This window comes from Acomys minous, assembly GCF_964271855.1.
Source record: "Acomys minous genome assembly, chromosome: 19".
Taxonomy (NCBI): Eukaryota; Metazoa; Chordata; class Mammalia; order Rodentia; family Muridae; genus Acomys; species Acomys minous.
The window spans coordinates 50,341,219-50,363,486 of NC_140499.1; positions in this window are offsets into that span (position 1 = coordinate 50,341,219).

Consider the following 22,268-nt stretch of genomic DNA (forward strand, 5'->3'; position numbering starts at 1 on the left):
ACCTCGGAATCAGCAGCACTGGTATTTTGTAGCTCTCAGTTTTGTTTTTAGGACTCTGTGCAGTACTGGTTTTCCTGATAATTAATGCAGTAGGCGATGGGTTCCACCATCTTGGGGATAGTAGAAGTTTTCTATATATATGTTGTATCATGCATTTTCGGCTAGAAAAAATTTCTTTGAATTATTCAACTGGATATTAGAATTAATAATTATAGAATGACCTGACAATAATTTCAATATTGTAATGCCATACAAAGTATTTTATTTTTAATACCTAGTTTCACAGTGAACTTTGTGTGTATTGCATTTAAAGTCTCCAATTTAGAGATGAATTAGGCATGAGGATTTACACAGATTCATTCAAAATCCTAAAATGCTCAAATGACAAACCTGCAGGGAAGAATAGGTAACATGTAATGCATTTGAAATGAAGGAATTAAATAGAAAATTTGTTATGCAGCAATTGAATGAGCTAAAAAATAACAAACAAACAAGCAAACAAAACAAAAAACCAAAACCAAAAAAAAAAAAAAAAAAAAAAAAACAGCAGTGAAATAGCTGTGCAGGTCACAACTTCAAGAAGAGCTCACACCTTAAGCCTTGAGGGAAGAATTGGGAAATGTTGGGATTACCATGAAGACTGTCTGAAACTGGCTTGAAGAAAAGGAGCTCAGTCTCAAAGGCTTGAGCTCAGCTTAGTGGCAGCAGATGGCCTCAGTGATGCTGGCAACAGGAGAGAACATGCACCTAGAAGTTGGTGTCATCCGTTGCTGCTGGGTGAAGATCTGCTGCTGAACTTGTGACAAGAATAGCAGGCACTGTACGCCCTTCTGTCCTCTGTCCCCGTTTTACTCCCTCCTTTTGTTAGGCCTGCTTTAAGGACTGAGCAAGAAGACACGTTAGTGAGAATATTGGTTTCTTTAAAAACCCCAGTTGTGTTGGGAATACATTTTTGTTTTAATCTTGGGTTTGGGATATGAATCTGCTTCAGATCATCCACAACAGCTAAGTATAATTCGTTTCGTGCCCTGACAAGGGTGTGATTTTTGCCAGCTGAAAATAGTTTATCTTTGGAACGCTGGGGACTCCTCAGAGGGTGTATCACTGCTAGAGTCACAAGAGAGGCAAGGGCTGATGATCCCCCTATAGCTTTCTTGCTTCTGCACCTGCTGCTACTGGTTCATGCAGCCTCTTTTGCTATTTGCAGCTTGCTGGACTCCTCGTTGCTGATTAGAGAAATCCTGACAATGGTGATTGGACTGGCCTCGAAGAACTTAATGACCCTAATCATTAGGAAATAGTATAAAGAGATTTACATTCCCTTTCCATTCTATCCTTCTTTCTCTCCTATCTAGTGTTGGAAGGTTGGGAGGAATTGGGGTAGATGCTAGATAAAAGAACCCAATAAAATAGCCAAACGCCTGACTACAAGTGGAACCCAGTTGAAGGGCTTGTCAGGGTGGACGCTCTGATTTCTAGTGTCATAGAAGAAGTGGCAAGGGAAGTAGGGGTGGGTATTCTGTTTCAGGGCTTCAGCAAAACGTTTATTGCAGCTGCTGCTTCTGGGTTCCCTCTCTTTTTGCTCCCATATGGAACTTTCCTCTTCTTCCTCTTCTTCTTCTCCTCCTTCTCTGTCTCCTCTTCCTCATCCTCCTCTTCCTTCTTCTTCTTCTTCTTCTCATCTCCTTCTCATTCTCCTCTTCCTCTTTCTCCTCCTCTTTGTCTTTCTTTATTTTGTCTTGAAAGAGGTGGGCAGACTGACTTTGAAGTTTGAAAAACTGCCAAGTGGAAGTGGAGAGAAGCGAGCGAGCGACAACTGCAGAGATGGAAGCTTTTGGATAGCAAGTAGCATTGGAAGATGGAGAACAAAATGGCTCAGACCAGTGACTGGACAGAAGAACTACAGATTCTCGCAGGATGAAAGAGGGGAGCAAACAAGGCAGATTGATGAGAGAGGCACTGCTGGTCACCAAACACTTTTTGTTTAAAGTCCCTGCAGTGCCTGGGCAGAGTGGGGAGTTGTGTGTGCAGGTAGACGGATGGGGTGGTTTGCAGGGTAACAGGATTAAAGAAAAACAGACTTTGAGATAAAGAGTTATTACTGAGCCAAGTGCATAGTCAGAGAACGGATGGCATGGGCTTGCAAATCTACTACTAGCAAATGCCTGCTAATGGTGCTGATCATAATTATGATGAGACAATGTGGCATCCTATGGAAATGATAAATACTGAGAAAAGATCCACCTCATTTACTAAAATTATGCAAAGCTCTAGGGAAGCGTTCACAGATTTCTCTCAAAGATTGGTTTCAGCTACAAACAAAGCCACTTCATATACTAATATGAGACAGGGGTTGATACAGACTTTGACTTGAGAATTTGAATAATGTATATAAAAGTTATTAGACAATTAAAGGCATGGACAGTAGCAATGAATTAATGGATAAGAGACATAACTAATATTGGCTCTTACAAGCATCATGTCAATATAGGACAAGCTATAGCTACAGGTGTCTAATATAAAAATGCCTAATGCTTTAATTGCAGTCAATTCAGCCACTTAGAAGGAAATTGTGACTGAATCACTAAAAGCTTCAAAATATCCAGTGCAAAAACTGTGGGAAATATGATATTTTCTGTCAAAGCAGTAAGTAAGCCATCTCTCCTGGCAATGTGTTCTTGAAAAGAATGGCTAAGCTTCCTGGGGTTTTCACAGACATGGTAGCAGGAATAACAAATAGGTCAATGAGTGCAGATCCAAGAGAGATATCCAAGTTAATCTCTTGTTATTGTGAGACAAAATGGGGGGGGGCAGCTCAATGCTCCACAGCAAAGCAAACAAACAAACAAACAAACAAACAAAGCAACAACCAACCAACCCCTCCAAAAAACACCAAACAAGCAAACAAACAAAAAACATTCCCTCTGGTCAGCCAGGAGATGAGAAACAGGCAAAACAAAACAAAACAAAACAACTAGGTATTGCTGATCTTTCCAAAGCTCTTGAAAGCAATGAAGCTCTTGCTTTGGCCAGAGATAAATCTCTTGACCTGTGCTCCAAAACTTCAGATTATAAAATAACCACTGGCTATTATGAATAAAGCTGCCATGAATATAGTTGAGTAAATATCCTTGTTGTGTGGTAGAGCATTTTTCTGGTATATGCCCAGGAGTGATACAGGTTTATTAGTAATAGTCAGAATCTGGAAACAATCTAGATGCCCCTCAAACAAAGAATGGATATAGAAATTACGGTACATTTACACAATGGAATACTACTAAGCTATTTTTATTTATTTATTTTATTTATTTGTTTTTAATATATTTTATTAATTTGTTCATATTACATCTCAGTTGTTATACCATCCCTTGTATCTTCCCATTCCCCCCTGCCTCCCATTTTCCCCTTACTCCCCTCTCCTATGACTGTGACTGAGGGGAACCTCCTCCCCCTGTATATGCTCATAGGGTATCAAGTCTCTTCTTGGTGGCCTGATATCCTTCCTCTGAGTGCCACCAGGTCTTCCCATCCAGAGGACGTGGTCAAATATGGGGCATCAGAGTTCGTGTGAAAGTCAGACCCCCATTTTCCACTCAACTGTGGAGAATGTCCTGTCCATTGGCTAGATCTGGGAAGGGGTTCGAAGTTTACTGCATGTATTGTCCTTGGCTGGTGTCATAGTTTGAGCAGGACCCCTGGACCCAAATCTGCCCATCATAATGTTCTCCTTGTAGGTTTCTAGGACCCTCTGGATCCTTCTATTTCCACATTCTCCCATGTTTCGCTCACCTAGAGTCCCAATAGGATGTCCTCCCCTTTGTCCTGGTAAGTGAAGACTTTCATGGGACATATCCCTTGGGCTAGTGTCCAGATATAAGTGAGTATATACCATTTGACTCTTTCTGCTTCTGGGTTAACTCACTCATTATGATCATTTCTAGTTCAATCCATTTGTCCACAAATTTCTGAATTCCTTGTTTTTAATAGCTGAGTAGTATTCCATAGTGTAAATAAACCACAGTTTCTTTATCCATTTTTCTACTGAGGGATACTTAGGATCTTTCCAGGTTCTGGCTATTGTGAATAAGGCTGCTATGAACATGATTGAGCAAATGTTCTTGTTGTGTGGTGGAGCATCTTCTGGGTATATTCTAAGGAGTGGAATAGCTGGGTCTTGAGGAAGCCCTATTCCCATTTAATGAGAAAGTGCCAGATAGATTTCCAAAATGGCTGTACTAGTTTGCATTCCCACCAGTACTAAGCTATTAAAAACAAGGAAATCATGAAATTTGCAGACAAATGGATGGAACCAGAAAAGATCATTCTGAGTGAGATAACTCAGACCCAGAAAGAAAAGCATGTTATATACTCACTTTATAAGCAGATGTTAGCCAAATAATAGAGGATAACCATGCTTCAATCCACAAACCCAAAGAAGCTAAATGATAAGGAGGACCCTGGCAGAGATGCTTAATTCTAATTCAGAAGGACAGATAGAATAGAAGCTGGAAGCAGTCAAACAGAGGGAACAAGATGGGAGCCTAAATGGGTGTCCTCCACCCAGCTGGGGATTGAAGCAGATGCTGAGACTCACATCTGCCAAGCTTTGGGACAGAGGGAGACTTATGGAAGAGTTGGGGCATCGAAGGACCCAGAAGAGGCAGGAAATCCACAAGGAAACCAACAGAGCCAACAAATCTGGGTGCAGCAGTGCCTACAGAGATCGATGCATCAACCAAGGGCCATGCATGGAAAAGATCTAGAGCCCTTTGCAGATGTAGTAGATAGGTACCACAATCTCTATATGGGTCTCTTAATATGGGGAGTAGGGACTGCCTCCGGCCTGGACTTTCTTGCCCACATGTTGATAACTTCCTCTTGGTGGGATTGATTTGCCGGGCCACAGAGGAAGAGGATGTAGGCAGTCCAGATGAGTCTTGATAGGCTGAGATCTGATGGTGGGGGAAGAAGGCTCCTCATTTCTGAGGACTAGAGAGAGGTTTGGGGTAAAGAGAAAGGGTAGCACCAGGAGGAGATGAAGGAAGGGACTACAACCACAATTTAAAGTGAATAAATTAAAACTACATCAATTAAAAAAAATGATGTTTATGGTATCTAGGACAGTAGGACTGAACTTTGGAAGAAGTGGATTAACTTCCCCAGGATTCATTGTGCATTCAGGCATTACAAATGGGAATTTCAAAGAAGAAAATAAAATTGTGATATATATGTTAAAAAAAGAGAGATGCAAATTAATGAAGGGGCTAGAATTAATCAGCTGCTATTGTATTCCTACATTAAGAGAAAAGCTGCTACAGTGGAAGGAACAGTAGGATTTGGAAGGACTGAAAAAAACATGAGTTCTGGCAAACAGTGTTTAACAATCTGAGGCCAAAATTAAAATTGCAAGTGAATGGTGTTGAAGTAGAAGGTTTAGTTGATGCAGAAACTGATGTGACTATCATTTCTCCCAAATTCTGGAATTCAGAGTGACCATTTCAGAAGGATTATACAAAGGCTATAAGAATTGGTGTATTATCTCAATAAACAAACAAACAAACAACACAAAGTGAATGATAGGTTAAATGTGTAGGTCCAGAAGGGCAAACATAAAAGTTGAGACATTATGTTACTGACACATTTATGAATTTATGAAGAAAGGATCTTTCACAACAATGGGGTACTCAAATTCCTCCGTGGGGTTACAGATTACTCCTGAAAAAAAAAACCTGAGACTCTATTAACTATTTGGGCTATAAACTAAGGAAAAGACAAAACAAAAACCTCAACCACAAAAGGAACAGTTCTGTGGAGATCAGTTCCAAATTCTTAGTGGTTTTCAAAACTTATTGGGAGACAATTGTATTATCTTCTCAAAAGGTAAGTAATTTGTTTCAAATGTTAAACATCCAGTCCACGATTGTTAACAGCTGAAGCAGAAAAAAAGTTAACTCTAGTAGAACCTCATTGACTGTGAGATTATATATTGACTGAATAGATCCTAAAATTGATTATAATTTGGTTATTTTGCAGTCAACTCATTCTTCTACTGGGCTCATTTTGCAAAGGGAAGATAGTATTATGGAATGGATTTTCTTAGCACATAAAGTATAAAATTTAAAGACTTACTTAGAAAAGGTTTCTGAATTAATCATAAAAGGTATAATAACACTACATCAATTGATGAGAACAGAACCGGCTGAAGTTGTATGCCTTTTACTAATGCCGGGATTATGCCTTTAAGGGTAATCAATGAAGATTGGCAAAGAGCTTGTTGTCTCTATTTGGGAAATTAAAAATAAATATCCTAAAATCAAGCATTTTCAGTCTATAGGAATACCTAATTGGATTCTCCATGTATTGCAAAGGGAATCAAATTCCTGAAGCACCTATATTCTATACCGATACAAATAAGTTTGAAATGGCAAGCTATAAGTCAGACAACATAAACAAACTAATTCAAAGTCTATATACTCCAGGTCAGAGTTGTATGCCATATTTATGATGTTATTATATTTTCTTGAATCTATTAATATAATACAGCTATAGAAACTGCTAAATTATTTAATCTTATTATTTATGCAGCTGCAACAGGTAATCAGAAATAGAAACTATCTATTGTATATTATTCTAATTCATTCTCATAGAGGTTTTCTAGGTCTATAGATACAAGGAAATGAATAAATTGACCAGTTATTAATAGGAAATGTGCTGGAAATCTCAAAATTTCATGAAAAACACTATGTTAACGGTAATGATTTAAGGAAAAATATTTCTATCATTTGGCAACAAACCAAGGACATTATTTTTAAAAATGTCCTACTTGTTCTTTGTATAATGAAACTCCATTACCTGCTGGAAGTAACCTGGGGCACCAAAAGAAATGAAATATGGCAGATGGATGTTTCATTTTTCCGAATTTGGAGGAGTAAAGTTTGTTTGCCAAACCATTGGTACATATTCAGGGTTTCAATGGTCAACTTTGAACTCTGAAAATGCCTTCAGTTCTGAAAAGGCTGATTCTTTACTTACACATATAGTGCAAGTAATGGTTGTTATGGGGTACTTGCACAAATTAAAACTGACAATCGCCCTGCATATGTCTCCTAAAAGGTGAAGCATTCTTTGCTTATTATAAAATAAAGCACATTATGTGTATATCACACACTGCTACTGTAAGGCTCTCTCTCTCAGCCAGCCTGGGAACGTGACCCCCCAGAAAGAATTGAAGGCCAGCTCAGCTTCAGTTTCTGAGATCAAGATGTCCAGCCGAGATAAACAATTTCAACTAAGGTAAACAATTACCATCTGGAAGTTCTCTGAAAATTCCCCAGTACCCCTCCCTGCAATAGCCAATAGCATTTAGACAAGCACCCTCAGTGACCACCAGAGCCAATCCTAACATAGGGCATGCAGCCCCTCCTAACCTTTGCGGTTTTAGCACTTAAAAATAGTCTGTAACAGTGACTCGATGTGCCTCCCTCCCGAGTGAGTGCTGAGGCCCCCTGACGCAAGTCAGCAATAAACCTTGTGCTTTTGCATCAACACTGTGGTCCTCGAGTGGTCTCTTGCGACGACCCCCCCCCACCCGAGTGTACTCTAGGATCCAACACTACAGGACAAACAGTTGTAGAAAGATCTTGAAAAGAAATACTTATAAAACGAAAAGGAAGAGCAAAAAACCGCTGGGGCCAGATTAACTATTTTTTTAACTTTAAATTTTTTTAATGTTAATGAAAAAGGGAAAAACCACGGCCGAAAAGACACTGGGTTACAGAAAAAAACTGCAGAGTTAAATCAGACTATTTGCTATAAGGATGAGCTAACATCAGAATGGAAACCTGCAATAATTTTGCATTGAGGATGCGATTTTGCTTATGTTTTTACATGAAATGATAAGATATGGACACCATAAAAACTTATAAACATTAGAACTGAGCAGGAAACATCTGAAACCTCGGCCATTGGTCTGGAAAGTCTTATTTCTCACTAAACCCAATAAAATTAATGGCTTAAAATAGGAAAGGGTAAATGTAGTGAGAATGTTGGTTTCTTAAAATCCCAGTTAGTTATGTTGGGAATGTGGTTTTGTTTTAATCTGAGGAGTGGGTTATGTGGCTCTTTCAGATTTTCCACAGCACCTAACTGTAATTTGTCTCATGCTCTGGCAGGGGTATGATTTTGCCAGCTGCACATAGTTTATATTTGGAATTCTCTGACTCTACAGAGGGTATATCAATGGGAGAACCCTAAAAGGGGTGGCAGGGTCTGTTCCCATGTTGCTTGTCCCTACTGCTGCTGCTGTTGATTCCTGCTGTCTCTTTCTTTTTTGCTATTTGCTCATATTGGCAAAGAGGCATCTTTCCTGTGTGGCAGTGGTAAAGCAAGCTAGCAGAAAAATCACACCTATGGACCCTGTAGAGCTGATGGCTCTAAGCTGGTTCCTTTAAATTCCAGGAAGAATGTGTATAGAACTTTCCTACTGAAGTGATAATGCATCAGCCTAGACTTTTACATACTTCTATCTGCTCAAATTTAAGTAAAGACTGCAGAGACAGCTTAGAGCGAAATAGAGGAAACTGCTGTTACAGAAGACCTGAACATGGTTCCCAGGACCGGTGTTCACAACCTCCTCTAACTGCGGCACCACATACCTTCTTTTGATTTCTATGTGCAAATATATTCACCTGCACATAACTGCACATGACCAAATACTTATACAGGTACCATTAAAAGTCTTTTAAAAATTAAAAATAAGAAGTGACATATTGAAAAATGCATGATATAGTCAAAAATATAATCCTTCATCTCAATATTATTTTCAAATACTACCAAAAATATTAGGAAAATTGTATTTCTGACTTCTTGATAATTGTCTGCTGTAGGGTCATAAAGGAAAATAAAATAAAATAGAACAACCTGTCCAACTATCATAAACACTTGAAAAGAACAAATTTTTGCACATAAGATGTAAACTACAAATGCTGAACTATCAGTCAAATGCTTTCATTATACATAGTAGACCACATGTGTTTCAAATATTACTGTTTATAGAACTTATAAGTGACACAAATGAGATCTGTTAAGTCTTACATTTACAGAAAATTTTGCAATTGATAAATACAAAAACCTTATAAACTGTCATATTTTATAAATTAGAATAAAATATGAGAAAGTGCCATTATAATTGTTATTTGTCTTATGAGACAGGGTCTTACTATTGTTACAGCCCAATCTTGCTTTGAATTCTTGGTGACTGGAGGTATTTCTCAAGTTGTGGGGTTACAGATATGTGCCATCACTCCTAGTTCGATGTTACTCTTAAGTAAAAGAAATGATTATATTGAAAGTCATATTTTATGGTTTGCCATCATCTATATTCCATATGTAAAATATTTTTATATTCATAATCAATGTTGTATTTGTTAACTCTCTTTATATGACATAAAGCCTGCAAATCAAGAAAACAACAATGATCTAATTTAGTTCACAGTCTGAGGTAACATTACAACATGAGAAGAGGTTATGGTGTCAGAATATTCAGGCTGCTGCTGACTTTGAATTAATAGTCAGGAAGCAGACAGAAATTAATTTTGGGTCATAGATAGCTTTTTTTGTATAGTCCAGGAACTATGTCCACTAAATAAAGGTGCACTCATATAGGGTAAGTCTCAATTAACCTAATTTATATATTTCCTCACAGGTATCCCTATAGACTTATATATTTCCTAACTCCACATCTTGTAAAACGGACAATTAATATTTTCCAAAAGTTAGGAAATTTTTACGTGCTGTGAAGCCATATATAAATTAGAGGCTATAAAGCCACAAACACCACAGCTTGTTAACACTTCCCTGGAGAGTGTGAGATCGCTGCGAGCAAACATTTCCTAATTTATCCATGTTGTGGAATATGGCCTTTAGAATGACCAACATTTTAAATAGGCAGATACAGAAGTACACTGAAGGTCTTGATAAGTAAGCCTCTGAGTGGGCAGTCCTGACTCAGGAATATCCTGTGACCCAGGGACGAAGGTGGAATGAAGTTCCAAGATTCCTTATAGGAATTTTTTTTATCCAGCATATTTATAATAGCTTCAATTTTTTTTATTTAAGCACACTATTCTAAACAGTAGGAAGCCAAATATACGAAGAATGCTTCCTTTTTAAAATGAAACAGTAGAAAGGCATTTTGAGAGATGAGTAATATTACACATCAAGACAGATAATGCTTTCTTCCGAAGCGTTGACTCCCAATGTGTACTTCAAGCAGGAGAAGAATGACAAGCCGGATGATATATACAGGAACTCTAATGGTCACATTTTACAATGAAAATATTTAAAGTCAATAAATATTATAATATTTCTTCCAGGCACCTCGTTCAACCTCTTTCACAGTAGCACATTTGTTTATAAGAGGATTTTTATTCACAGCACAAGTTAAAAACTGGCATAAGTAGTGAATAAGATATAAACATTAGAGAAATATATTACCTGCTGAGAAAATAAACAAAAATGTGGAAGTCTGGTAGCCAACTGCATATTAAAATTACATCAGAAATACTGACTAGGAAGAAAAATATTAACTCTAAGTTAATAGATGGTGCAGCAGATCTGATACGTAGAAGCAACTGTTACAAAACACAAAATGCTCTTTCTTGACAGTTTTGAGTGAATGAAGGGAATATACTAGCTATAACCAAATAAGATAGTGGGATTCTCAAACTCAAAGAAAATTAAAATATAATGCACAGTAAAAAATTAAAATATATTGTCATATTGCATAATAAGACAATGCTTTTAATAGTAAAGGAATATATTTTGAATAGGTAAAGGTATTTATGGTGTTTATAAATTTACTATCAATATAATCTTGCTATCATTTAGATTTTTATAGCAAACAGACTCCATGTGAATGTTCTAAGAGAAATAGTGAAGAGACTTAATACACATGCAGAGCTAATGAACAATATACATATATGTGTGTATATTTGTTATATATATTCGCATACATATTGTAGACTTACTACGGAGGGATACAAAAAAGAATTGTCTACCGATATGCCCTGAAAGGACTCCCTCTTTTTCCACCTTTCTGAATCAATTAATTTGTTTGGCTGTTTATAGTAGCATGGTTGATTAAAGGGCATCCATACCACCAGGAAATTCCATGTTCAAAATACGGGCAGATAGGCTACTGAAGACCTCCCACAAACACCCATGCAATATGTTTAACAGCTCAACCTGAACTAGCTGGGCTTCTGGTGCAGGCAATCCCAGCTGCTCTGATGGAGCAGATCCATGGTCACATCCAGTTTAAAGAAAACGGCATAGAATAAATACCACAGGAGAGCAGTGTGTGTGTGTGTGTGTGTGTGTGTGTGTGTGTGTGTGTGTGTGTGTGTGTATCTGTGTGTATATCTGTGTGTGTCTCTGTGTGTATCTTATATTAATATTTCTTTAGACTGGATGTCTTCCTGCCTCTTTGATGATTATTATTGCCAATTGGGTTTTGAGGATTTTTTTTCTTTCTATTACAGAATAAAAAAAATAAATGTATTTCCTCAATTTCTTCTGGAGGTTTATTAAACATGAAAATATTAAAGAGATAATTACATCATAACTCTGAAAATATTAAGATGCTGTTCCTTTGGTTCTTCCTTATGTATTTATCAAAAATCAAGTCATTTATTTCCATTGTCATCATTGTGCCGCTTAATCACGATTGGGGTTCCTGAAAAAAAGTTTTCTGAATATCAGGGGGATGTTAGTAACATCTCTGGTGTCTATTCTATAAGAAACCAAGGAAAACCCATTCTAAGGACATCTGGCACATTACAGGGAACATTTAGAAAACTAAGATAAACACTCAGAGAAGTGAGGTGTGAAGCCTGTGGAGCCGTATGGAGGATGATTTTTCCCCAAATTATGTTATGAGCCACCCACATGATTTCTAGTGGGGTTTGCCTGTTCCCTTGTGTCTCTTCAACTTTAAGCCATGAACACTGTCATATACACACTTCCCTTTCATACAATTTTCCTTCAGCCAAGCCTGACCTTCAAGCTCTGTATACATCATCTTCAAGATACAAGTAAAAGGGGGATCTCATAAAACATTATTTTTTCATAGTCTTTTGGTCATGCACTAATATTTACAGGTATTATCTGTACCTTGGGGACAAATATAAAAATTACAGATGGTCAACAAAGGAGCAAGGAAGCAGTGTCACATCTAAATACGGGCGGATCTGAAACACACATAGAATTAACACAGAAGGGGGAAAGTTTTCACTATTTTTTTCTGTATTGAATACTTTATCAACTCTTTGAAATCTCCTAATGATACATATCATAAGCAATATACTCACACATTCCTGGTCAGCTTTATACAACTGTTTGTCAGTAAGTGTACTTAAAGGGGAAATAAATGAAAATATTTTTGCTATATTCCTGAGAAGGATCTATGGTGGCTTAGTAAATATGAAGTAGAAAAGGTTTCCTTAAGAATAGAATTTAAATTTAGTTTAATATTCCAAATTTCCATTATAGAATTTGTCATCCTGTGGAAAAAGAATTTTATGTCTTGAAGTAAAATACCTGATAATGTAAGAGCATTCAGGTGTAGCTTGTTAGATATCACAATAGAGTTGCAACCATTATCATTTCTTTATCAAACAAAGAATATAAAAAAATACAAAAGTCTTTCTAAGCTTTGTCCTACCGGTCTTGACACTATATTTGCAAAACTGGCAAAGCAAATAAAAATGAAGGGAGTCATTGCAGCTATGGTTTGAACGTGTCCTTCAAAAGGCTGTGCTAGAAACGTAATTCCCAGCACAGCAGTGTTGGGAGCTGGGGCTTAAAGAGTAAGTATGCTATGAAAGCAGAGACAATCTGAGGCAGGAATGGAGAGTCAAATACACATGACTTGGTCACTGGAAAGAAAACTCTCAGACACAATAACCAGATTTTAAATTTTTCCGTGGTTAGTTCCAGACTGCCCCAAGGATGGTGCAAAAGTTCTAACAGACAATGAAAATCAATCACCTATGAGTGCCAAATAAAATTTCACCCCTAGGAGAACTGCTCCCTTCGCTGTGTAATCAAAATCACCTTGCTGAAAAACTGAGCTCTTGAGCAACATGCTCGTCATGCTCACCCTCAGAAACGTACTTATGCTTCCCTTTTCAGGTCTAGTCCATCCATACTTCCGTTATTATTTCCCTGTGTCTGTTCAATTAGTTAAACCTAGACATCACATAGGTAGTGAAAGAGCCCCTTCTCAAATATATTGGCGGACTTCACCATTATGATAGTACCATCACAATATAAAAAAGACTTCACACCCACACACACCCACACACACCCACACACACATGCACACACACACACACACGGACACACATGCACACACACACACACACACGGACACACATGCACATGCACACACAGACACACACAGAGAGACATACACATATGCACACACACACATACACACACATGCACACACACGCACAGATACACACAAACATACACAGGCACACACATGCACATGCACACACACAGACACACAACAACACACACACATGCACACACACACAAATGCACACACATGCACATGCATACACACACACACACACACACACACACACACACAGTCCTGTACTTTGCCATGGTGCACCAAACAGATGTTCAGCTCAGATTCTGGACCTTTATCTGAGACTTTCGAGCTCTAAGTGACAAGTCAATAATTTTCTCTTTTTCATGAAGGACCCCATCTCAGACATTGTGTTACACCATCACAGAAGAAACTAAGACACTGCCTTTTGCTTAAACATTTTTCAGGAGATTCATGCATAGTTAATGCGTATTATGATTTGTAGCTCAAAGCTGCCTCTTTTTCAAAATATTTTATGGGTGTAAGTCATAATTTCTCTTAGTTGTTTTAGCTATTTTAGAGAATGCTTCAGACTATAACATATCCAATATGAACATATACATTACATCAATATTAAGCATCAGAAAGACACATTAATGTTGGCCTACACAGTGCTTATTTCAGGGTAAATTGAATAAGCTTATCTCAAGCTTATCCATGGCTTGCTTTATTTCCTTCTTTTATTTTTTATTTTTGGGTCTCTTTGAAAAGGAAAGAAAGTCTTTCCTTGCCTCATCTAAACTCCTTGAGAAGCTTAGTAAAAGATGCTAATGGTAACTAATACATAATCATGTGTGTTATCCCTGGTCCCCTAGGCAGGCTTACAAGGTGCATAGATTCCTTCTTTCTGGATAACAATTTCACTGAATATTTAAAAAACACTTTTCTTCAGATATAAAAGTAGCAGTATGAATTGTCTTACTTTCTATTATTGACCACTGAACCAGACACTCATTTTAAATGCCTGTAATTCCATGTTCTTAATCTGCATATTTATTTATCCAGAGGATATGATCTTTCAATATCTACACTTATATATATCCAAAAAAACTGTAAACACATAAATAAATCTCTGTTATGTTTTTTTTCTCGTTAATCTGATCAATCACATTCAAGAAATCCACTCATATTCTGCGGTTCAGTCACAATGTATGTTGATCCTGGCTAGCCTCTGTGTGATCTGTCTGTCCAAGTAGGAAGAAGAGAAAATAGTGTTGTAGCCATGTTTCAAGCAGGCTCTTGATAATATATTTTCTATTTCCTCAGGGAAGAAATTCTATTTTTCTAGCCCACAATATTTTGGGGGCAAATGCTTAAATTTGGAGAGATGTTTTATGTATAAAATGGATCCATTTATGTAGTTCTTCAGCCTGAGGAGAGAGTGGGCAATAGGCAGTGTTCTTTTGCTGGACAAATTACAACTTTCAGCACAAAAGTGCTCCAGAGAATCTGTATTTTTCTATGAATTTTTATATTTTGATTTGAATAAAAATCAAACATTAACTACTTTATGCATAGTATTTAAGTTTTACTCATTTGTCAAGGTAGCATGACATAGTAAGGATTGTTAGCCTCAACTCATGGTGGAGTCCATAACGGGTTTCAGATTTCTGATCTGCTTGCCAACGTGCCTCAAGTGTTGAGATCAGTGATTGCATCATTATGCTCAGAGAGGACTGGGTTTGAATATTATTTTCCAAGAAAAAACATTAAATTATATTCCCTTCTGGGAGAAGCCTCACAAGGTAACCATCAAGGATGGCAGATGTGGACTCAGGGAGGTCTGCACAAACTGTTGCACCAACCAAGGACAATGCATGCATTTAAACCTAGACCCCTGTTCAGATCTGGCCAATGGACAGATCATTCTCCATGGTTGTAAGGAAAGCGAGGACTGACTCTGACATGAACTCTGATGCCATCTATTTGATCACTTCCCCTGAGTTGGGAGGCCTGGCAGACACAGAGAGGAAGGGGAAGCAAGTTATCCAGAAGAGACTTGATAGGCTGTGGTCATATGGTGGGGGAGGAGTTCCCTTTCTATCAAAGGTCTAGGGGAGGAGATTAGGGAGGAAGAGGGCGAGAGGGTGGGAATGGGAAGATACAAGTGAGGGGATAACAATAGGACGTAATGTGAATAAATAATAATAATAATAAATTTTATTCTCTTCTTTCTGAAACAGATCTTTCATATTCTCACTCTGAACTAGGGTGAATGAGAAAGTTAATATTGGTTGTCAACTGGTCAACTCTGGGAGAGGGAATCTAAATTGAAGAATTGTCTATATCAGGTTGTCCTGTGAACATTTCTTTGGAGGTGTTATCGATAATTGATGGAGGAGGGCCTAGCCTATTATACACAGGGGTACCCTTCTGTAGGTAGTCCTGAGTTATATAAGAAGCTAGATGATCAAGCCAGTAAGCAGAGATCGTATGAGGCTCTGTGGTAGCTCCTTCAGCTCCTGCCTATTCTCTTTGATGATCTGTAACCTATAAGATGAAACAAACCTCTCCCTGATCAACTCACTGTTAGTCAGAATGTTTTATCACACAGACAGGAACAGTATTGTCATGAACACATTCAATTTAAAATATCAGATTTTTGTGTGTGTGTCAGGTATTGCACTTAATATACTCTTATTTTTCAAATAATATAATTTAACAGATATTTAAAAGAAAGAAAGATTACTAATATTGCTCAGTGGCTAAAGATCTTTGTTGTCAATTCCCCAGAAAACATATTAAGGCATAGCACATGTGCACACGCATGAGTGCACACACACATACACACACACACACACACACACACACACACACACACACACCATTTAAAATAAAATGTAAAATAAAAGTCAATTGTAAGTGTTCGTGCTTTCAGGTTTTCAAAATAGCATATAAAGGAGAAAAAAATCTGACAGTAATCCATTTTACGTTGCCCAAAGATATACAAGACACTCACTTTATCAATATTTCTTTATGTAATTGTTACATAAAGAATTCTTTTTTATGTAGGGACTTATTAGAATAAACAATTGTTATATAGCTAAAGTCTTAAATATCATATTTTCTTCAGAGACATTGGAAATTAAAGCATGACTTGAAGTTTAGTAGAAGGTAGAATGGTCCTCAAACCCCTATATTATAAACATTTCTCTTATTATTGTGCTAAAAATAACTAGTCACTGTTTATTATTTTTTTTAATAAGCCCATGAAAGTAGACTAGTCAATGATTCGAGCTACTGTATTTCAAAGAGTGTCTTTCATTTGGTTTGAAAAGAACATGACAGTGAAAATTAAAGTTGTAATATAGAGACTAGAATTGGTTAAAGGAACAAGAGAGGTCACAGAGGTCTGAGAAAAGGGGAAAATTTTCTGGTTAAAAGAGAGTCATATAATTTGGAGGTCGATAAATATGTAAACAGAAAAAAGATGCAATTCTGCTCACCTTAGAGAGAATGTTTGTAATACTACAATGTTTGAAAAACTACTTATTTTTTTGGAAAGAGAATGCTATTTTGTTACCTGAAGCCAATTTGATTTAAGTTGAGTTTAGAATGGAAGCCATATTTTCCAAAGCTAGATCTTCTATAACTTTTTTAAAAAAATACGCAATGTGGCAGTAATCTTAGAAGTTTTCAATAAGAATACAAATTATATCAACTTAGGCACAAAACCCTACTCACATGCAATGTATTTTTTTCTACCCATAGTGATTTCATTCTTATTTTAAATTATCTAGTGTCTAGTTCCAGGTCTGTAGACTTTTACATGCTCAGTATAACTGCTGTTTTTATTTATTTATTTATATTTATTTTTGTGTGTGTGTGTGTGTGTAACTTTTGACAACCCAATGCAATATATCTTTGCTTCTCATATTGGAAGGTTACAGAGACTAGCATTGTTAATTTTCTTTTGAAAACTTCTATCACCAGGATTTATTCTAGAATTATTAAGGATGGCCTGGCCAATAAACAATATTTATTGAACTGTACTGTTAGCACTTAAGAATTAATTGACGCTATTGATTCTTTACTAAATGTAATAGTTACCTTGTCATATATGTAAATGAAGGTGCTATATGACAATTTGAATTATAAGATCTTGCATCCTTATCTCTGTTAATATTGCTAATCATTCAGCTATCAACAGTGACTGTATAACAAATCGTTTCAATTTCACTAAGTACTTCCTTTCCTAATACACCAACACCAATAAGATTAAGATATTTCATCAAAATGTTCTGCATCTTGTATTGATTTTGGTTGTTGTGTATTCACAGATTAGAGATCACATCTAAATAAAAATAATCGTATTATAGATCATGTCATAACTAGCCCATAAACAAAATAAAATGTTTCCTTAGACACCTGTTTTATAAAATAAGAATCCAACAGTTAAAAAGAAAATCCAACTTAATAACAGAATGAGTTAGATGTAGCTAATTTTCAGTAGCTTAAATGAATGGAGGTGTAGTTTCTTGACACATTTCACATTTACATTGAAATTCATATGCATTGCTCTAAATAATTGCTGGTTATATAAAACTTACCTTTCTGAATTTTTCTTTTTTTATTTCTTTTTTCTCCTTTATTAATTTATTCTTGTTACATCTCAATGGCTATCCCATCCCTGTATCCTCCCATTCCTCCCTCCCTCCCATTTTCCCCTTATTCCCCTCCCCTATGACTGTTCCTGAGGGGGATTACCTCCCCCTGTATATGCTCATAGGGTATCAAGTCTCTTCTCGGTAACCTGCTGTCCTTCCTCTGAGTGCCACCATTGTTTAATGTAAAATGATTCATTTCACAGTATCATAGGAAATATAGTATGGATGTAAGAATAATGGGTTATATTTAGAAGAAATAAACTATATATAGAAGAGCCACAATAAAGAAAAGATATGTATAGATTTTTCTTTCTGTCAGCCAATTTAAATCATTCTTGTGTGGAATATTTTAATGTGTATGTGTTTACATTTAACATTTATGCACACAAAAGAGATTTTGTTGATGAAAATAAATTATCCAGATGTAAGCGCTGGCATTCTTAGACATATACACATGTGCATTCTAGAATTCATCTCATACAATGAATTATAAAAATTCTCAATGAAAACATTTTATGTGCATGTTTTTTTCTGACAGGGCTTTCAGGACGTATCTCAAGCATCAGACACTGGAATTCTGGGATTACAGGTGTGAACAGCCACCCCTAGTATCTCAATGAAGTTTTAAACACCAAACAAATTGTAATAATATAGCAAAATGGCATTGTGCACAATTATTTGTTGCAGTGAATTCTTATTTTTGCTATTAATTAGGAGAGTTGGACAAAGACTTGGATACTTTCTCAGAGCCTTCAACAAGCACCTAACTCTGCAGCATGTAGGCTCTCAGCTACTGTTCCATTACCACACCTGACTGCCTCCTGCCACATTCCCCACCATGTGATTATGAACTAGCTCTCTGGAGCACTAAATCAGTCCCTGATTAAATACTTCCTTTTATAACTCAGCTTGGTCCTGGTGTTTCATCTCAGTACTAGAAGAGTAACAAAGTACTAAGTTACAGAAACTTTGTGTAGGAGTGATAAACAATTAACACAAACTTGGAAACTTTTGGTTAAAAAAATTCAAATTTCTTATCCCTCTAAATTGTTTTAGTAATGCTGTTCAATTTAAACTATAGTAAATTATATTATTAACAAAGTATCAAAGCACCTTAACTTCTGGGATCCGCTGTTAATAATTCATTTAGTCACCAGCTACAGGTCAGATCCAGAACTCCACAGATGTTATTGGATAAACAATTAGGTACACATTCTATTTATATTTACACAGGGATGGCTAATAACACCTATTTATATGAGGTTTATTATTCTATATTAGGCTATATGAAATCTTATTCTTTATAGTAAGAATTAAAATATTTTGCATTCAAAGGACATATTTCAGGTGTTTTTATAAACATCAGGTCTGACTCCTGTCATTTTCATATCTGTGTGCAAAATTTGGGTAAATCTCTCTTATTTAAAAAGGGCAACATCAGCAACATACTGCATGTCATTTAATGATAAATCCAGCTGGCTCACGGCCCGACAGTACCAGGAGACTTTATTAATAGTAGTATAGCCAGAAAGATGTTGCTGTGCAGCAATCCGACAATATCATGGCTTAAGACACAAAGATTAATATTCTGAAATTTGGCTTATCTCCATTGTACTTAATTGATGTAGTAACTACCTTTGCAGGAATGAAGACATTTTAAAGATCTGATCTCTTCCCTCTTGGTGGGGAGGCCAGATGGCACTCAGAGGGGAAGCAGGCTATCCAGATGAGACCTGGTAGACTGTGGATATATGGTGGGGGAGGAGGTCCCATTCCGTTAGAGGTCTAGGGGAGGGGAACAGGGCAAAAGAGGGAGGGACGTGGGGATCAGAAAGATACAAATGAGATGTAATCTGAATTAATCATTAAAAATGTAAAAAAAAAAAAAGGCTCTGCACCATTCTTTTTTCAAATATCAGGCTAATGAAACCTGGTTCCCTAGAAATTGGAATTTCTCCCTAGAATCTCATGCTGAAGGAATATGGTAATGATTTTGTCAATCCATACCACAGAAGACACATTTTGGATGTTAGCCACTTGCAGGGGTTTGACTCTCATGAAGAGGACACACCATTCTCATGAAGCCATTGCAATCAATTTACTCTAAGGAGTTTTCTTATCTTCCCACTTCAACCAGCATCAGCTGCTTTTGACCTACAGAGGACAAATTGGGTTTGGAATTTTGTGCCAGGCTCCCAATAAAGCCTTATGTTTGATAGGTTTTTCCTTTTATGTACCTTTGCGCTGTGGGTTGGGGAAAGCACCTTTGAGCTTCTCGGAGTTTTTCTGTACAGTTAGTAGCTGCTATTTTGTGATGGGTTTCATCTTTTGGAGTCTCTGAGACATTGATATGCTTTGCCAATTTGGAAGCTTTGTTGAACAAATTTGTTGTTTTATTGAAGCATTTGGGTATCTGTTGAATGTTAGAGAAGGTTTTATGTTTATTTTTTTTTTTAATCCCGTGGGGTTATGTGGAATGTTTTTAGACAGAGAACCAAATATCAGACTGAGATATCAGGTATCAACTTCCTCTAGTATGATTTATGTAACCCCAGAAAATATTTTATCTGTACTATCTTGCTGTTGCTTCTGGTTGGTTAGTGTTTAGTAAGCTATAATGTTTGTAAAACACTGTGGAGTACATTTTAATATGCCTCTAGAGTTCTAGAAAATAAGAGAGTAACAAATGATAAGAAACAAGTCATGATGGTCCGTTTTCTGAATGCAATGTATTTACTAATCATCAAAGAACGACAGCAAAACAAGAGTCCAGAGTTTTCTGACTTCCCCAATAGCAGCTGGTGTCTATTTATTTAGGAGCTGTCAGTTTACCTTAGGGGTGAAAAGCTACAATTAGTCTGGTAAGTAACTGAGTCCAGGTATCAGAAAAGGAAGGGGATCACCACGTGAGGAGGACAAGGATTTAGGAGTAAATATTATATACTATAAGTCTCTGAAGTACCATGCCTAAGAGGAAGAGGGACATTTATATTTGTGATCAAACATCTAAACATTACTGTTTCAAAATGCAAGTAGTACTACTAGTAGTAGTATTTATAATATACATGTATAGCATGGCTCAGTGATTAAGAGCAATTCTTGCTCTTGTAGAAAACCAAGTTCTATTCCCAGAACCCACATGATGGTTCATAACCATCTATAACCCGAGGTTCAGGTGTTCTTATACCTCTTTCTGACCCTGATGAGCAATAGGCCAGGTGAACATGTGCTTCACACATGCATAGGCAGATGAAACACTCATACACATAAACTAAATCTCAAAAACAAGCAATTATTTAGTCGGACAGTTGTGGCATACTCACCCCTTCAATGCCAGCACTCTGGAGGCTAAGATAGGAGGATGTCTGAGTTTGAAGCCAGCCTGGTCTACAGAGTGAGTCCCAAGTATATGTAGAGAAACCTTGTCTTGATTAAAAAAAAATCTCATCCAAATTAGAAAGAAAGGATGGAAGGAAGAAAGGGAGGGAGGGAGGGAAGATGAGAGGAAATGAAGGAAGGAAAGAAAAGAAAAAAAATAGACTACTGGTATTTTGCCTTTGTCTATGCTGACTCCTGATTCTAAAGGATGATAAAATAAAAACCTCGCAATTGTTAATAGTCTCTTGAGTTTGTTACTACAGAGTGGGAGTGTTGTTTCTCACACATCCCACTTTTCATGGATTTCTGCCTTTCTGTTTTGAACTACTACATGCTATAAATGCTTTTCTGAACTTGTCTAATTTAAAACGTGTGTGTATGTATAATCAATGACTAGTAATTTGCTCCCTTTTGGCTTCTTAATCACTGAATTGTGGTTTCTTTTAATTCCACAAGGAACATGCACTACAGAACCATCTGCCACAAAATACCTATGTTGCACACACATCATACTGTAAACTAGCCCTAAGAACAAATCAATACAAACACATCACGTGCTGAACAATCTCCCTTGTGGATAACACATTTTGCAGAATTCTACTAGTTTAGAAGGGTTCTGTGCAAAGCAAATGAGGAAGAGTTAAAGAATTAAGTGTTTTAAATATTGATTTACTCAGTAGCTGTCCTGTGTTTTCAGGAAATAAAAAGTTAACATTTTGTAATACACTAGTGAATATTATCTCAAAGACGTGAAAGCACTGAAAAATATATTTAGATATCAATGAGGAGCTATCAACTGCTTTGTAGATCGCAGGTTAATGCTGGCCTTCATCGATCAGTGCCTT